Genomic DNA, 18,892 nt, shown 5'->3' with positions numbered 1-18,892 from the left:
GTTGTGCCCGCTTTATCCGCGATCCGAGTTTCTGTTGTTTCTTCAACTTGCAAGCCGTTTGATGCTGCAGTGCGTCTTGTACCTGGGAACTGCCTAAAGAAAAGTGTGTTGGTCCCGCATTGCATGGTATCGGTGCTGAATGGATGCACAGAGCTGTGGGTGATAACTTGTTCTACTGAAGCGACGGTGCTGCCTCAAGGCGTAAAGCTTGCCACATTTCAAGAAGACTCGCCGATACCCATGGCAGTACTTGCAGAACTTGCGGACACAGGAGAAGCCGGTAACATGTGCTCTTTGGACTCAACGATCCATTGCATAGTCGCTAAATCACTCAGTGACCATAAGTGTGAGGCGTTGGTGGCCCTCCTTGCAAAACACTCCTCAGTGTTCGACTTCGCATAGAACGACAGCGCGCCATCGATCGCTGCGCCTAGAACTCGTCACCGCATCAACACAGTGTCTGCCCAACCGATTCGACAAAAACCCTACCGTTTGTCGCCCGCCGAGCGCAAGATAATCAGCGATCAAGTCGAAGAAATGCTAAGCAAAGAGTCATCCAAAAACCATCTAGCCCTCGCGCAGCACCAGTGATATTGGTGAAAAAGAAAGACGGTACACGACGATTCTGTGTTCGTTACCGAAGCCTAAACGCCATTACTAAAAAAAGGCGTACCCGCTTCCGCGAATTGACGTGAGGGATTGCCTTTTTCCGGCCTCTTACTTTGTTGATCTGCGGTCAGGTTACTGACAAATTACTATGCACAGTGACGATAACGAAAAACAGCATTTGTAACGCCCGACGGACTATTTGAATTTAACGTCATGCCTTTCGGGCTGTGCAACACGCCCGCCACGTTCGAAAGGTTCATGGACGCTATACTACGCTACTTGAAATGGGAAGTTTGCATGTGCTACCTGGACTACGTTGTGATCTTCGGGCGAACATTTAATAACCATAACAAGCGTCTGGAGTTGGTGCTGGACTGCTCGGAGAAAGTCGGCCTTGTCCTGAATGCGAAGAAGTGCCATTTTGGTGAATGACAAGTTCTTGTGCTGGGACATCAGGTCGATAAAGACGGCATATGAGGAGGTCCAGAAAAGACTGCGGCTCTAGAGACATTTAAGGGACCTCCCGGTGTCCAGCAGGTACGAAGCTTTTTAGGCTTATGCTCCTACTTTTGCCGATTCATTCCTAGCTTTGCAGACGTGGCCCATCCTCTTACGCGCCTTCTCTAGAAAGGCGTTTCTTATAAGTGGACCACAGAGTGCGATTCTTCGTTTCGTCAATTTAAGTTCCTCTTGACGTCGCAGCCTATTTTCGCCACTTCGATCCCTCAGCACCAACAGAGGTTCAAACCGACGCGAGTGGTGTTGGCATCGGAGCTGTGCTTGTTCAGCGCGTCGGCGTAAGTGAGCACGTGATATCGTACTCTAGCGGCTCCTTGAGTCGCTCCGAGCGCAATTATACAGTGACCGAGCAAGAGTGCTTGGCGGTCATCTTTGCGGTGCAACGGTTTCGTTCTTACCTCTACGGGCGCCCCTTCACGGTGGTCACGGGTCATCATTCATTGTGCTCGCTCGTGAATCTTCGGGACCCTTCTGGTCGACTTGCGTTTTTGGTTCTACGTCTACAACAGTACGATTTTGTCGACGACACGCTGATGCTGATTGCCTCTCTCGGATGCCTCTTCCAACGACTGAATGCGACGCTGACAACTTCGATCAATACATCGCCTTTGTATCTCCAAAATTTCCTGATATGGATACTTTCATATCCGAATAGGAGAAGGATGACAGTTTGCAACCACTCTTCGCGGCGGCACACGCGCCTTCAGGAAATAGCCGCTTTCGCCTACGCGACGACGTCGTGTACAGGAAGAGTTACGCGACCACTAGTGCGCGCTAGCTTTTAGTTGTCCCAAAGAGCCTCCGCATTGAAGTACTATGCGCCATGCACGATGATCCAACCTTTGGCCATCTTGGCTCTATAAGAATGCTCTACCGTGCTTATGAACGCTTTTACTGGCCCAAGATGCGTCACGATACCGAGCGATACGTCGCCAGTTGCACCGAATGCCGGCGTTAGAAGCGACCTCCAAACACACCCCATAGTCAATTTCACCGAGTTCTACATTCTAGCGCCCCTTTCGAACAAGTTCGTATAGATCTCCTAAGTCCCTTTCCGCGATCCTCCAACGTCAGTCGTTGGAGTTTTGTGTGTGTAGACCACCTGACCCGTTATTGTGAGACGGCAGCGCTTCCATCGGCAACAGCAGCAGAAGTCTCTGTTTTTATTATTTTTCACCATTCCACGACATGGGCCTCCGCACATTATAATTAGCGATCGTGGGAGACAATCTGCCGCAGACGTTGTTGAAGAGACCTTTCGTCTGTGTTCAGGTAGCTTCCAGCATTCGACGTCATGCCATTCACGAACTAATGGTCTCGTTGAACGTACAAACATAACGCTTGCCAACATCCTATCAATGTTATGTCGATTCCGCACATAAGAACTGGGACAGTGTCTTTCCTTTTGTCACGTATGCACCCAGCACCACAAGGCACGAGGCCACTGGTTACTCACCGTTCTTTATTATACTCGTCCGCCTCGCTACACGCTTCACACCATGTTTCCTTTCTTCGCTCATGACAATGACTCTATTACCAAGATCCTCTGTCGAGCAGAAGAAACGCGACGCCTTGCTCGGCTACGCACCCTGGCTTCGCAGGGCCGGTCTAAGGCTCGCTACGACGGCGTCGTCTACATGTATATTTCGATCCTGGTGACCTTGTGCGGCTCTGGACGCCATTACACAAGCGCGGCTTCTGCCAGAAGTTCTTGGCCCAGTGTGTTGAACCGTACGTTATACTCGAACGCATCAACGAGGTCAACTATCGCATTGCACGCCTCACAAACAGTGGGCGACACTCGACCAAAAGCGAAGTCACGCACGTTGCCCGCCTGAAGCCTTACAATCCACGAGTGACTGACTGACTGACTTGCCCGGCGGGCTTCGTCTGCCAACGGGGAAATGTCACGAGCTCTCGTAGCAAAGGGCAGAAGGAGCGGGAATGACAGAAAGACGGAGGGTGGAGAAGGACGACGACGTTCGGTGGGCTACCTTTGGACCGCTCCCGGAATAAGCGCCAACCGTCTCCCTTTATCTGCCTTGCATTTTTAAGTAAACGGTTCGCGCGTAACAGTATTAGCAACCCCCTGATTTCTTTAAATAAACATGGGCAGATCTTTGTGGACTATTCAAAATTTAAACACAATTTACTGTGAACTCTGTCTCAAATGAAGAGTATGGAAAGAGGCATTACAGCGATGAGCCTTTGTGCGATATCGAAAGGTGCCATTAAAAAAATCTGAATTCGCAGTCTCATCAATCTTGTGCGCGGAATAGTGATCGCGTACAAGATTATAGACGCCGAAAAGCTGCATGGAAGAAACTCATTTTCACTCAGTGCCCTACTAATTGGTGCAGCTATAAGAACGCTGCTGCTGTATTTAAAAGAACAATTTCACTAGGGAAGGATAAATATGACGAAAAACGGTATGATTTTTTTATAGAAAAGCGCTAATAAAAAGCACTGTTTAGGTTTCTCCGCTCTCGCAAGGCCGTTCCAGTACCCATAAATATTGACTCAGTTGTTCTGTCATCAAAGGAATTGTTAGAATGGTTCGGTAAGATTGCTGAAGGTTTAGAACAGTTCTTTACAACTCAGCTGCAGGTACACTTCGTAGGGGCTCTGTGAGGCGACGATTTCGTAGACGTAACAATAGAAGAGCTTCAGCACGTTGTTCAACTGCTCCCTGGCACAGCTCCGGGTCCAGATGGCATTACATCAGGCATGTTGAAAATATTGTTTGACCTCTTTCCGCAACACCTCTTTAATATAGTTTCTCCGTCATGAACGCATGGATGCCTCCTGACTGGAAAATCACAAAAATAATCCCCCTACTGAAAAAGCAAGGAGCGGGAATGCATATAAGTAATATAAGGCCAATCGCACTAACTTTTAATGTTATGAAATAATAGGAAAGGTATTGCACATTCGTATCATGAAAATTTTAAATGATAATACGCTGTTAAGCGCATGTCAGAGTGGATTTCGACTTGGATGCCCCATATGGTGCGCACATATCAATTTTGAGGGACGCATTAAGCTTGCTCGACACAGGCGGCAATATGTAGTTTTGTGACCCTTGATTTAGCCAAAGAATACCACAGCCTAGAGCATGTCATACTCCATCGTGCTTTAAGTAGCATCGAGCTTTCCTCAAGATATTATAAATTAAAAAATATACAAAAGGATGGGAAATCTTATTGTTCCGAACGTGGCTTGTTGACGAAAAATTGTAATCAATCAAGAGGACTTCCCCAAAGATCTATCCTTTCTCCTATTTTGCTTAATATTTTATTAAGCTCAATCCCGTTGCGCGATACCGCACAAGTATATGTCTGTGCAGACGACATAGTGTTCTTTGCTTCTGCGAGTGATATTCACTTATTACAAAAGACGCTGCCATAATAATTAGGAACGCTTGAAGCTTGGTTTACGGACATTCGAATGTTGCTAAATGTCAACAAAACTTCCTTGATTGTGTTTTCATTGAATGTACCAGTTAATATCTCTCTCCAATACCGTCAGGAAATAATTCCGCAAGTTGACTTCATTAAATACCTAGGTGTAATATACGACGCAAAACTGAGCTGGCGAAATCACATCGATCATGTTAAATCAAGGGCAGCACGCGCTCTTGGCATGATAAGCAGACTTGGTCAACATCGCGCTGGGCCACACAGCGATACTCTAATAATGATTTATCGCTTGTACGTTCGACTGATACTGGAATTTGGGTGCTTGCTAATCTCTTGTGGGCCAGCATACAAAATTACCCCCTGGTTCTCCTAGAGCGAGAGGTTCTCCGGAATTGTCTTGGTTTAGCAAAATTTGTAGCTAACAATATTTTATATTAAGAAGCACGACTGCCTACTCTTTCCTGTCGATTCCGCATTATAACAGTAAAGACGTATTCAAACATTTATGAATCTTCTTTGAGACTATCACAATTTGTATTTATTAGTGAAATGAGGGCATTTTTCAATGAGCATTGGTCTCGCTTAAGTAGACCTCAGGTTTTGTTTGTACAAGCTGAGCTATATCGACTAATTTTAATATACGCGAGATCATTTGCCCAAACAAGCCCATGCCTAATATAAAGATTGAATTTGATGATGTTGTTGCGGGAAGAAAGCAGGCCCACGAGTGTAAAATAACGCATATTTACTAATGGTGTGTATGGTGTTCAGGCAACTACCAGACTTCGTCTTCCTCTAGTCCAATTCAACTTCTGCCTTCTCTTCACCGTAACATCATCCTCCCGGTGGGGTAGCTCCGTCTCGGTGCAAGTTATACAGGCTCACTTAATTGGGGGACATAGGGCTTGAGCGTGGTGACGTCAACAACATCGCTGGTTACGTTGGGAGGCACTGAAGGCTGACCGACTGGGGGGATCTCGTATGTCACGTCGGACAGTTGGCGTAAGATCTGGCACGGACGAGAATATTGGGACAGTAGTTTTTCCGACAAGCCTACGCGACGTGAAGGCGTCCAGAGGAGGACAAGGGAACCAGGTGAAAAACGGTGGTCTCGGTACCGAAGGTCGTAGCGTCGCTTTAGAGAAGCTTGAGAGACTGTGAGGCGATGAGGGGCGACATCTCGGGCCTGGGCGGCTAAGTCAATAGCATCGCGAGCGTAACCAGTGATGGGTGATTGTACTCGAGAAGGTATCAACGTGTCAAAGGGCAAGGTGGGGTCGCGGCCATACAAAAAAAATGGTGAAAATCCGGCAGTGTCGTGACGGGACGAGTTGTATGCGAAAGTGATGTATGGTAAAGCGAAGTCCCAGTCGCGGTGATCGTCGGAAACGTACATGCTGAGCATTTCAGTGAGTGTGGGGTTGAGTCGCTGGTGAGGCCGTTCGTTTGAGGGTGGTATGCGGTAGCAATCTGGTGTTCTGTAGAACAGGAGCGGAGCAGATCATCGACGACCTTCGATAGAAAGTAGCGGCTGCGATCCGTCAGCAACTGGCGAGGGGCGCCGTGGTGCAGGATGACGTCTTTTGCTAAGAAGTCGGCGACATCTGTAGCGCAGCTGGTTGGCAGCGCTCGTGCGATGGCATATCTCGTGGAATAATCGGTTTCTACACCAATCCATTTGTTTCATTTGATGGAAATTGGAAAGGGGCGAAGGAGATCGATGCCCACACGGAAGAAGGGCTCTGTAGGTATATCAATTGGTTGAAGCAAACCAGCGGGAGGCATAGCAGGCGTCTTCCAGTGCGGACACGGGTCGCAAGAAGCGACATAACGGCGCACAGAGCGATAAATGCCGGGCCAGAAGAAGCGGAGCCGCAGGTGGTCGTAAGTACGAGTGATGCCCAGATGTCCCGCAGTAGGAGTGTCGTGAAGTTGCTGGAACACGGCGAGTCGAAGGTGCTTGGGGACGACTAGGAGGGGCTCCGGGCCTTCAGGAGGAACGCTGCGACGGTATAAAATTCCACCGTGCAAGGTGAACATACTAAGGGACGGGTCATTGGGCGAGGAGCTTAAGCGTTCCATAAGTGTTCGATGTACACAATCCTTGCACTGCTCGTCGCCAATATGGAGGAAGCCGGAGAGGGACAGAACACTGATGTCTTAGTCTGCATCGGTATCGTCCGTTTGATCCACGGGATTGCGGGACAGGCAGTCAGCGTCTTAATGCAGGCGCCCTGACTTATACATAATAGAAAATGTGTATTCTTGTAGACGCAATGCCCAACGTGCAAGTCGTCCAGTTGGGTCTTTCAAAGAGAAGAGCCAGCAGAGGGCGTGGTGATCGGCTACGACGCAGCGGTCGAAATTTCGCGACCGCCCATACGAGCGCGAGACATTCTCTCTCAGTAATGGAGTAATTTCGCTCGGGCGTGGAAAGAAGGCGGCTAGCGTAAGCGATGGCACGGTTTTGGCCCTGTTGACGCTGAGCGAGGACAGCGCCGATGTCATGACCACTCGCATCAGTTCGTACTTCAGTGGGCGCGGAAGGGTCAAAGTGTGAGAGAATCGGGGAAGTTGTAAGGCACTCAATCAGGGTAGAGAAGGCTTTCACCTGTAGTGGTCCCCAAGAGAAAGAGGCGTCTTTCTTAAGAAGGTCAGTGAGAGGGTGAGCGATGTCCGCAAAATTTTTCACAAATTGCCGAAAATAAGAGCATAAGCCCAGAAAACTACGGACATCGTTTGTTGAACAAGGTACAGGAAAATTTAGTACGGCGTGAACTATCTGTGGATCAGGTTCGATTCCGGCGGCGTTTACGAGATGGCCAAGCATGTTAATTTCACGGCGACCGAAATGGCACTTGGAGGAGTTTAGCTGAAGGCCAGCCCTGCGAAACACGGAGAGCATGGTTGTGAGGCGCCGGAGGTGGCTCTCAAAGTTCGGCGAAAACATAATCACATCGTCGAGGTAACCCAGGCATGTAGACCACTTCAAGCCGCGAAAGAGAGTCCATCATGCGCTCGAATGTAGCTGGTGCATTGCACAATCCAAAGGGCATGGCTTTAAATTGGTACAGACCGTCCTGGTGTGGCGTCCTGTGTTTCTCGCGGTCCATCTCATCGACGCTAATCTGCCAATAGCCGGAGCGGAGGTCAATTGATGAAAAGCATTGGGATCCGTGAAGGCAGTCAAGAGCGTCATCAATGCGAGGCAGAGGATAAACATCCTTCTTTGTTATCCGGTTGAGGTGACGGTAGTCAATGCAGAAGCGCCACGAGTTGTCTTTTTTCTTTACTAAAACAACTGGTGATGCCCACGGGCTATTGGAAGGTTCAATGCGGTCCTTGTCCATCATCCTGTCTACCTCTTTCTGTATGATGGCCATTTCTGTTGCGGAGGCACGATATGGCCGCCTATGATTAGGGCTGGCGTCACCGGTGTTGATGCGATGCGTGACAACAGATGCCTGGCCAAGTGGACGGTCGTCCAAATCAAAGATCTCCCGATAAGATGACAGGAGGTGACGAAGAGCTGTTGTTTGCTCGGAAGGAAGGTCAGGGGCGATCATCTTAGAAACATCGTCCGCAGGCGTCGAGTACGAAGGAGTGGGTGACAAAAGTCCGTTCGTACTGAGGAAGGGTTCAGAGGTCAAAAAAGAAATCTGATATTCTTCCAAAGGAGTGATATGCGCTATGGCGATACCGTGTGGCAGCACGTGCGACGAAAATCCAAAATTGAGGATCGGCACGCGAGCGCAGTTTTCGCGGATCCGGATTAAGGTGCTCGGTAGGGCAATATTACGCGACAAAACCACGTCAGTAAGCGGCGACACGACGTACTCGCCATCAGGTACGGGAGGACAGGGCGTCAGGAGCACATTTGTAGCCGCCTGTGGAGACGGCCTTGCAAATTCAGCAGAACATAAGCGGTGTGAAGCACAAGTGGTTGCGTCAGCAGGAAGCGGCATATCCAACTGTACAACACCTGCGGAGCAGTCAATTTGGCCAGAGTGTTTCGAAAGGAAGTCGAGGCCGAGAATTAGGTCGTGTGGACAGTGTTGAAGGACGATAAGTAAAACAACGGTATAATGGCCCCCAATGGTCACACGTGCTGTGCACATTCCAAGGACAGGTGAAGTACTCCCATCGGCGACTCGCACAGTGCACGGCACGCCGGGTGTCAGAACCTTTTTGAGCCTCTGGCGGAGAGCAGCGCTCATAACTGAAAGCTGCGCTCCTGTATTTACGAGAGATCGAACAGAAACGCCATCAACTTCAATGTCCAGTAGGTTTCCACATGTAGGCAGGGTCAACAGAGGATTTCTGGGCCGGGCCGGAGTTGCAGCTTCACCTCCGGGAGCTGCACCGCCCAGTTTCTCGAAGCGAAGCGGCCGGTAGCAGAAGGGGACGAAGAGCGGTGAACGAGAGGCGAACGTGACCTACGACTTGCGGAGACGGGGAGCGGCTGGATCTTGGTGGAGCACTGTCGGCGTTGATGTTCCTAGTGGGCGTATAGGGCGAGAAAGTACGGTTGTCTGGTACATGGTGGTAGTGACTCGGAGACGACCACCGAGGAGGTGACGACCAGTGGTTGCGGCAATGACGGGCGATGTGTCCAATACCGGAACAATTAAAACAGATGGGTTTATCATTCGCTGTGCGCCAGTCAGCTGGGTTGCGACGGAGTGGCGGAAGGCTTTGCGTCTGGGAGCGAGCGGTCGGAGAAATTTTGTAGGTGTTTGTATGGCGGACCGAGCAGAGAGATGAAATGCCCAAACTTGCTATTCCCTCCCGAACGACTGCTTGTACATGGGAGATATCGGGTACGCTTTCCCGACAGTCTGAACGAACTGGAGCCGGGGCCATGGCCTCAAGCTCTCGGCGAACGATGCGCGTTATTTCTTCCGGTCCTGTGGGCTGAACGAACCCCGGCGGGTCTTCCCAAGAAGATGTCGCGGCGGTATTGGGCAGTCGGTCGAAAGTTTGAGCGACGCGGCGGCCCTTCGCTTGTTCGAAGCACCGGCACTCCTTTATAATCGCATCCACAGTGGCACAATCCTTACAGATCAGGAGATTGAAGGCATCGTCTGCAATACCTTTCAATATATGACAAAGCTTGTCTGCCTCGGTCACGTTGTCATCAGCCTTGCGACAGAGGGCCAGCACATCCTGTATGTGCACGACATAGCATTCTGTGGACGTCTGAGCATGGCACGCAAGTTCTTTTTTTGCTGCCAGCTGATGACCGACAGGTCTGCCAAACAAGTCTCGCATTTTTTCTTTGCAGACATTCCAGCTCGTCAGGTCAGCTTCATGTGTGTCGTACCATTGCTTCGCAGTTCTCCTCAGATAAAATATCACGTTTGCTAGGATCATTGTTGGATCCCACCTGTTGTTGTCGCACACTCGCTCGTACATCGCAAGCCAGTTCTCAATGTCGGCATTGTCCGTGCCACAAAATGTCCCCGGGTCCCGCGGATGAGTGAGGATGACCGTTGGCACGGGCTGCCGAGGCGTCGCTTGTGTCGGTTGATTTGCCATTGTGGCGGCAGGTAGATGACGTCTGCTGCGAAGTTCCGTGGTTGTACCCCACACCTTCCACCAAAATGTTGCGGGAAGAAAGGAGGCCCACGAATGTAAAATAACGTATATTTACTAATGGTATATATGGCGTTCAGGCAACTGCCAGACTTCGTCTTCCTCTAGTCCATTTCAACTTCTTCCTTCACTTCACCGTAACAATATATGTCCATCGAATGCCAAACACCTCCCCACCACATATTCGAATGGCATGCTACAAGATCATTTAACGCAACTGGGAATAGATGATATGATCGCGACTGATGCGTCAATGAATGAGGCCAAAGTGGGTGTGGGTATTTTCTCCGAGTCACTATCCTGGTCATATGCATTGCGCCTTTCGGATTTCACACCCAACGGCTTAACTATCAGCCGTTGTCATAGCTTTTCGAAAACTTCCTTCAAATTATTCAACAGCCGTTATAGTGACTGATTCACTGTTAGTGTGCACATCATTCACTTCATCTTCAAACAGTACTGTAGCCAATACATTTTAATCATTAATCCCCTCAAACGTAAACCTGGTGTGGTTGGGATGCGTTCCAGCACCCCCCCCCCTATCATGGTATATTATTAAACGTAATGGCAGACACATTTGCGCAGATGTGTGTTGATGGACCAGCTACGTCCGTTATGTCTACTTCGGCTTATGTCACTGCGGCTAGGTTTACAAAATTTTCTCTCTTCCAACATGCTACAAAATTCATAATCCAAATGAGAGAATTGAACCATTTGCCCTTTTCATAGGACAATAAATGGTGTCCCACACGTAAATTTGAAACCTCGATCCATAACAAATTTACGATGCCGCATCTCACCATTAAATTTTTACCTATAGAGGTCTGGTCTAGCACCGTCCCTTCTGCGTCCAACCTGCCAGGAACCCGAAAACATTTATCACTTTCTAGTAGCATGCCGTGGATTTAGGAATCAGAAGAAGAAATTAGAAGTTTTATTCCGAAAATTGGGTATTTCTTTAACTACTCAAAATGTCCTCCCCTTCGGGGCTTTTTCATTGGGCTTTAGCCACAGGAACATCTACGTAGGCATTTGCGACTATATCTGTGATACAAGAAGGCTGCCATGTTAATTCTTGAAGTCAAAAATTGGATAATCATTATATTCCCGATTGTGTCTTCGAAATTATTCTAATACCACGCAAAAAGAAATCCAAAATTTACTGTTTATATATAACTACAAAAAAATATTTCCATATCTGCCACGTAAATCTATTTTATATTTAACATGAACGGTTATAGTTCATCCCAATTTAATTTCACGTTCAAGTTTTTCTTTCTCCCCTTCCCTATAACTTCTAACCTTTAACCACCGGCTTCTTGGCCAATCCCCGTAGTGGGGAAGGGCCACAATTGAGTAACAAACAAGCAAGCAAACAAGCCCCATGTCTCTCCTGATGTGTAAGCTTTTGTTTGGGTTCCACACAGGCAGAAGTCTGCAGGAATCTGTTAAACTTGTGTCCGTGCTCTTAGCGTGCGCTGTGAATTGTGCGATTTGTTCTGATTTTGATTTAATCCCACGCAGGTATACCAGTGCACATTGGATAGCTGTGGGATGTCGCTCAAATTTACGTTTCTTTTTATGTGTTTTGCAGGAAATCAAGTCCTGCATGCGAGGCATTTAACCTGCCAGGTGCGTGGATACCACATGTGTCCGATGATTAGAAATATTTGCTATTGTACACGATCTCACGTGATTGCAGGTATATTTCAGTTATGGATGTTTGTCGTCTCTCTAGTGTCCGGAATATTTGTTACCTTGTTATAAACATAAACATGCATGCGTGAAGGTAAACGGATCCAGTGAACGAAGTTAGAAGTCGGCATCCTGCGTAAGGAGAACTTACACAGAATTTGTAAGTCGAAACAACTTGCGAGATCAATTTCGTTGGACGCCCACACATCTACGAATATCAATGATGAGTTCAGCTTGAAACATATTTAAATTCAATTTTGAAGTACGTGCAGGCAGTTAACCGCAATGTGTAGCATCCCGTGACATTGACTTCAACGAAGGTCGTCTTATAAATGTGTGAGGCGTAAACAACAACGGCGTTACGTCACGACTATTTTGTTGTAATTTAGCCTACTACGCACCAGCAGACCAAGCTTGCGTCTTGCTCGTTACGGGACCGGGTCTAGAGTCACTACGGTGCTCCGCCGTTATGCATGCGCTCTGCCACGCTTCCTCAGCTTTCACTCGTGGCGAAACGCTGTCGTACTCTTCCGTTTATCCCTGAAGAGCGTAGTTAAAAAGTAGTTTTACGTTTACTTCTGCTTTGTCCTTGCTGACAAATTGATGGCAAATTGGATGTTATTGTCCAGGTGGTTCAGTACACCACTTGGCGCTCTTATTTGGCTGGCTATTAAGAAAAATCATTAGAACTTGCCTTGGCGTATGAGGGCGCCAGCTGTCCCCAAGGTGGCGCTAGCATGGACTTGTGTCACCGCCTATCGGTAGTTGCTGAAAGCAAAGGAGCCGTTCCGGCAAGGTTGCCACGTGAGAGTACCAGTTGGTTTGAAGATAACTGCGACTGAAAGTGATTGGCCACGTTTAGTATGGCGGCGACTCCTGCCTGCCGAAAATCGTCACCGCTGGACGACAAAATAAGGCTGACCAACGGGATGACGAGGCCATAGAACGGCACCCGTGTACGTAGATGGAGAAAAATAACTATTAAGAAGGAAACTCGCTCACCGGCGTGCGCCTCACAGTTTTGTTTGTTCACGTGGCCAGGTCCGCTACGAAACCGCCGATAAATTTACGCCCCTCTTGTTGCTATTCACATTGTTGCCCTCGGAATTTGGAAACTTCTGCTCCAAATAAGGGACCAAATTAACCAATTAACTCTCGCGCGCTGAAGCAAACCAGGTTCCGTGGCGCGATTACTTGGTCATTAGCTACTGATTACAGCAGCAAAGGCCAGATCAATAATTTCGGTTTCAGTACTCAATTAAGGCAACAAAGATGGGGATTTGAAAAAACAACCTCACAAAATTAAGGTGTTACAGTGAACAAATCAGCGGAACATGCAAAGAAAGAAATGTGAGAGGAGAGGACGTTAGGCGTATTTTTGCAAGGCGCACATACGTACTTAATGTTCTCGGCTTCTTAGGCCTAGATTTGTTCATCGATTTATGCGAATAAATAACAAAGTTAACGCAAAATGTGGCTTTATTGTTTATTATTCTGCCTTTTGTGCAGCTTCCTCAAAGCAGGCACTATCTGGTATGCAAGCAGTACAAAGGGAAATCCACGCTAATTCTTCTAACACCACCATCATACTTACGATATGGAACACCGGACTGTTGGCAGCCAATCTGACAAAGATATATTTGACGTCTTTAAGAGATGGAAGTAGAAGTCTCGCGAATTTCCGTAGCGCTGTTCTCTTCTTGTGTGCATGTGTCAGGGCACAGTATATTTCCACAATGAATATTCATCTGAAATAAATTTCTATCCACCGCGCGTTTTCGCAATATTATGTAGATTGTCTGTAGTTTTCTTAAGGGTCGCCGAAGGCTGGAGCGGCTGGTCATTATATAGGGTGTCAAAGCTAATGTTAGCCAAGCTGTTTAATGAAAAAATAAAGATTTAAAAAACATGGCGCCAGATACGATGTCAACACCTGCAGTGTTTGGTCTTTGCACCTCTTACGATCGAACGCAGTAGGTTTTATAACTGTGTTTTGCACCGCCTTTTTTAAACCTTTGCTTGTTTGTTTCGTTCAACGGCTTGGCTAATGTTAGCAGGGAAAGACAGTAGTTTTCCTTGTCCGTCAATATATTTGACCGAAAATGTGAGAGGACTGCAATGCACGACGTCCGACCAGCTTTCTCGGCAGCAGAGGAGTGCTCAATTTGCTGAGTGTACTCGAATTGAATTGAAGTGAGGCAAGCAAATACAGTGGCTCACAAAATATACGGGACATGACGTTCATGACAAAGCGTTGTGTAGGTCATACAAACTACTACGGTTTGAAAATTCGAATAAAATGCTGTTCGCCCTGACTTTGCAGGAATTCAGCATTAGTGTCCCGTGAACTTTTGTGGCTGACTGTGTGGCGCAGATAAATTCTGGCTTCTTTTCCGTCAAAACAAAGCAGTACTTAAGAAAGGAGCGACTACGCCCGCCGCACTGCTTGTAGTATAACGACCTGACAGCGATCCCCGTGTACTCCATTATTGCGCTTTGCGAAACTGATAGAAATACGGCCGCCCAAAGAGAAATAAGGCCGTCCTTTGGGCAACATAGCGTGCAAGAATCTATCGTTTTCAATTGTTACCTTGTCCGAGCATCCTTTTGTGTGTTGGCTGACCTTCCGTGGTTGCTCCTCGCCTTTACTTCTTGATCATTGAGAGAGAACTTGCAGTTCTTAATTACACAATAGGTGATACATGCAAAAATCCGTAAGCAATATTCCTTGCACAATTTAACTCGTCCTGACTAAGGAGGCCAGCCTCTCCATTGCAACACTGTTGAAACTGACAAGTGCGTTTCTGAGCCCACTTGCAAATTTTTCATATCTTATATTGCCACAAAATCAATGCGCACGCAAAGGGGGAAAAGAACCGTAGTGGGGACAATGGCGCTATTCTTATCACATATACATAGGATCATGGCCTATGGATAAATACAGGCAGAACCAGACCAGATGCGATGAACAGAAACGTTTACATAACGAGGCAGCTGTCATTTTACACAGAAGAATGGACCGGCCACATCCATCGTCACAATTGTTCTTTTTGACATAATATCATTCCATTGACAGTTAAGGCCCAACCACACGCGGTTAATCGTGCGCGCCTGGCTACGCCTCACGTGTCTGCGAGGCCGTGCGCGCCTGCCCTACGCGTCTAGAGGCCAGACGCGCAGGAATCGCGCGCGTCAAGGAGGTCTTTATCTTGGGCGTGATTTTGAGCGTACGCGGCGGAAGTGGAAGCTTGTGCACCGACCTCACTTGGGCCGCACGTACACTTCCGGTGGTTCGGAAAGGTTGTTGAAGTTTCATAATCGTACGGAGACGTCAGGAGTAGCTGCTGGTTTCGTGTCGCTAGCGCACAGAGGCTACGGAGGCGATCAACAACGAAGCACTGATCGCCTGCATTGGGGCTCGACGTGCGCTTTGGTGGCAGGCGAAACACAACCGCCACAAGAACAAGCACATGACGAGGTGCTCCTGGATCGTCATGCCCAACGCAACATGTGAGTGCTCGGAATTTTATACGCGCGTCATACCGGAGCAGTTTCAATCGCGATCGAGCCCGATCGGGATCGGATTTTGTGATCACGATTGCCTGTACTGCGTAATCTGCGTAGAACCGATCGTGATCGAGAAATTTGATCGCGCTCGATCGCGATCTAAAGCCTGTGTGCAACCGGTATAAGCTGCCTCTCTCATCAGCCGACTCGCAGATGTCAAAAACGCGTTTCATCTGTGCAGATGACGTTATCATAACGCTGCAGAAGTTATGGAAGTCCTTGGGCAATAAATTTCGGCGCCTTGGAAGATGCTTCAGAAAGAAAAGAGCCACACCGTGCCAGACGACGTTCAGGACGACGTCGTCTGGCTGTTTTTCGTCCAGATGATGTTCCTGCGCTACACAATGGAGGGCGCACCATAAGTGATCTTGAAGTTGCCGTCTTAGCCGGCGTGTCAAAAATGAAACACTGAATTTTAGTGCTTTCTCTTTAACACGTCGACCGGCGATGCCGTACGTATGTTTGTATTGGAGCTGGCAATGCGCCGCATTTATAGGCATCGACTCAAAATTGTGCTTACACAAGTAAATCGACGCGCAGTATGCATTATATTCAGCTTTATCTGATTGGCGATAAAAGACTTGTGCGGCATTGCTGCTCCGATTATCGCATATTTCGTTAAGTGTGATCCGGTAACGGGACATATAAGCAGTACAAGGATCGCTTTGTATATTTATTTATTTTAGGCACCCACAAAGCCGGTTTGGCTTTGCAGTGGGGAGCAGAGAAAGCAGAAATACAGGTAAAAATTAACAAGTAAAATAGCGCATAAAAACGCATAAGACAGAAGTGCAGAGAATATCACATATGAGATAGCAGGAAAAAGTACTTGCATGATGCACACACAAAAACAAAGCACAAAAGACGAAAGTAGCTTCCTTTGATTCTCTGCACTGATCCTAGAAGGCAGCATGCAAGGCAATGGCCAGTGTTTAGCCGAATATTGAATGTTGCTATATTCACGTGTGTCTCGGGCACTGCAATGAACAGCTTTAATTTTGCATTTTGTTGCTTGCCAGCAGTGTGCAAATCTGTGCTTCACACACCCTCAAATTTTACCTAGCTTTCTCAAGGATTCATTCAGTGCCATCATGCTGTAGGAATAAATGCACCATAGTACTGACGACATTGTCAGGTGTGTAATTGATAAAGCTTGTTTTTGTGTCTGCGCAGCAGGGTCCTTACCTAATTATCAGCCTGCGGTTATTCTGCAGATCCCAGGTGCTGTGGTTACTGGTTTAAGCGAAGCTTTCACGATGTTTGTGGAGAACGCTGTTCCTGCTTAGCAAAATTTCCAAGGAAAGACTAGATGATCCAGTTAAACACATTCGCACTGTGCAAAAAAATTCTTATTGAAATTTTACGTGCCAAAACCGCGATCTAGTTACATTATTATATTCGGTATATGCACAATGTGCGGTACTGAACACTCGTGCAAGACAGTAGCCAGTAGTCAGCTGGGATGACAATGGTTCAATGACGACATTAATATCAGTATGAGGCATTCAGTAAGAGCTTAAGAGAAGTTTAAAAACAAATTAAAGGAAAACAAAGTGACAAGCCAAGAATGTTTCAAGTAGGAAAACTGGAGCAGAAGAGAGCCTTATGCTAAAGCAATACCTAAAAATAGTACTCTGTATTTAGAAAGTGCAAGTATAGGTCTTTCAACATGAAATTTATTAAAGGGACACTAAAGGTTACCGGAAACTCAAGTTAAAGTGGTAGAGCAATGTTCTAGAACGTCTAAGGCGTCAATATAATCGCGAACAGAGCTTTAGTAACCAAGAAATTGAGGTAAATGCATGACACGATTTGAGACCCCCCAGCGACATTCCGGTACTAGCCCGATGACGAAAGGACTCCTCATAATTTGCGTTACTAATACTCAACTACTCGTATTAAAAATATCATTTCATTCGATTGTAAGACGGAAAAAAATGCTACTTGTCTACGTCTATTCGATTCTAAAAAAAATAACATTTTGACGTTACCCTTCAGTAATATGGGTGTTCGAAAGGTTTCGTTTTCGCTCGACTCTGCGCGCTCGACTCTGCGCCGCGCACGCTTTGGAGTTTCAGTAGTTTCGTTATCGCGTCGTGCTGTGAGGGTTCTGCTGACTCGCGAAACTTTCATTTGGAATACTTTGTTAAGCGCAAAAGGACAGACACAAGAAAGACGACAGGACACGGCGTCTTTCTTGTGTCTGTCCTTTTGCGCTTAACAAAGTATTCATGGATTCGCACCAACTAGCCCGCCAACGCATTGTGCTGAACTATCTTTCATTTGGAACAAGCAGCGAGAATGCCACGTCCATGTGATGTCGTGGGAAGCCCTCGTTGCTTTCCCGCTCCGGAGAGCCGGTGTCGAGGCCGCCGTCGTAGTACGCAACGACGCCGGCAGTGCGAGCCCTCAGCAGCAGGTCGCGCTCGTCGGTGCTCAAATCGCTGAAGTTGAGCCGACCATCGCGAGCCAATCTGTCGGCGTCAGGGTCCATCGCGACGAGCGTCGAAGTTAGCGTCATAGAATGAAGTACCAGCTTATGGGCGTCTTGCGCTGGAGTTTGAGGTATAGTAGCGGCGCCTGGTGGCGGTGCGGGAAACGACATCTGGGTCGTGCCAGCTTGGGTCGTATTGAGCCCTGGCTGTGGCGAAGCACGTTTCTAGGCCGAGTTTTGCGTCGATTCGCACATTTTTATGCCCTGTTGCGAGTGCGAAAAGGCTCGTCGCTTCTCATAGACCACAACGACCACGCTGCGATCTCGCCGCAGCCTATAGTTTAACGAAAACGCACTCTCCGTGTGCCGTGGGACATAATATGGGACGTAATTCGTTTCTCCTTCCGCTAGCCACCATACTCCCGCTTTCGCTCTGCTGTCGGCTCTGTCTTGGCTCTGTTTCTGGCCGCGCGTTCGCGTTTTGCGCAGAAAAGCCGTAGCGCCGTCTGCGGACGCCGTTCTACTCACCGATGGCGCAACGTCACTATGAGACCATGATGTCAGTACTCCTCGATCGGAGGGCGGGCGATTTGAACTGCGCTAGAGGTACGCGGACACTTCAGAACGCATTTTCTCTTAAAATAAGTCTCTCCTTGGCACGAAACAAGCGTTTCGAGGTTTCTGTGATGGTATTTCAACAGTCTACGTTGACTTAATAGTAACCTTTAGTGTCCCTTTAAGTGGTGTTACTGATTAAATGTAGTGTAACGCTTGCTGCTAATTATTTCGAAACTGAAACATTCCAAATATCATGGACTGTTTTGAGTAGAAGTTATCTTTAGGCTTTGGGCATGCAGATCTCATAAGAACTGCTTCAATGCATCAGAAGCAAAAACAGAAAGATACAAAAGCTACACTTAAGCGAATGCAGAAACTGTTGATTCTGGTTGTGCAGGCAAGTCACTTTTGTCCCTACAAAACTGACTCAGAGCTTCGGCCCTCTCTAATAAAATGACACCTTAAAACAAATGTGGACGCACTTGAGCCTTCATAT

The sequence above is a fragment of the Dermacentor variabilis genome, chromosome 6 (assembly GCF_050947875.1).
Source record: "Dermacentor variabilis isolate Ectoservices chromosome 6, ASM5094787v1, whole genome shotgun sequence".
Lineage (NCBI taxonomy): Eukaryota > Metazoa > Arthropoda > Arachnida > Ixodida > Ixodidae > Dermacentor > Dermacentor variabilis.
Note: the sequence above shows the minus strand (reverse complement) of the source record.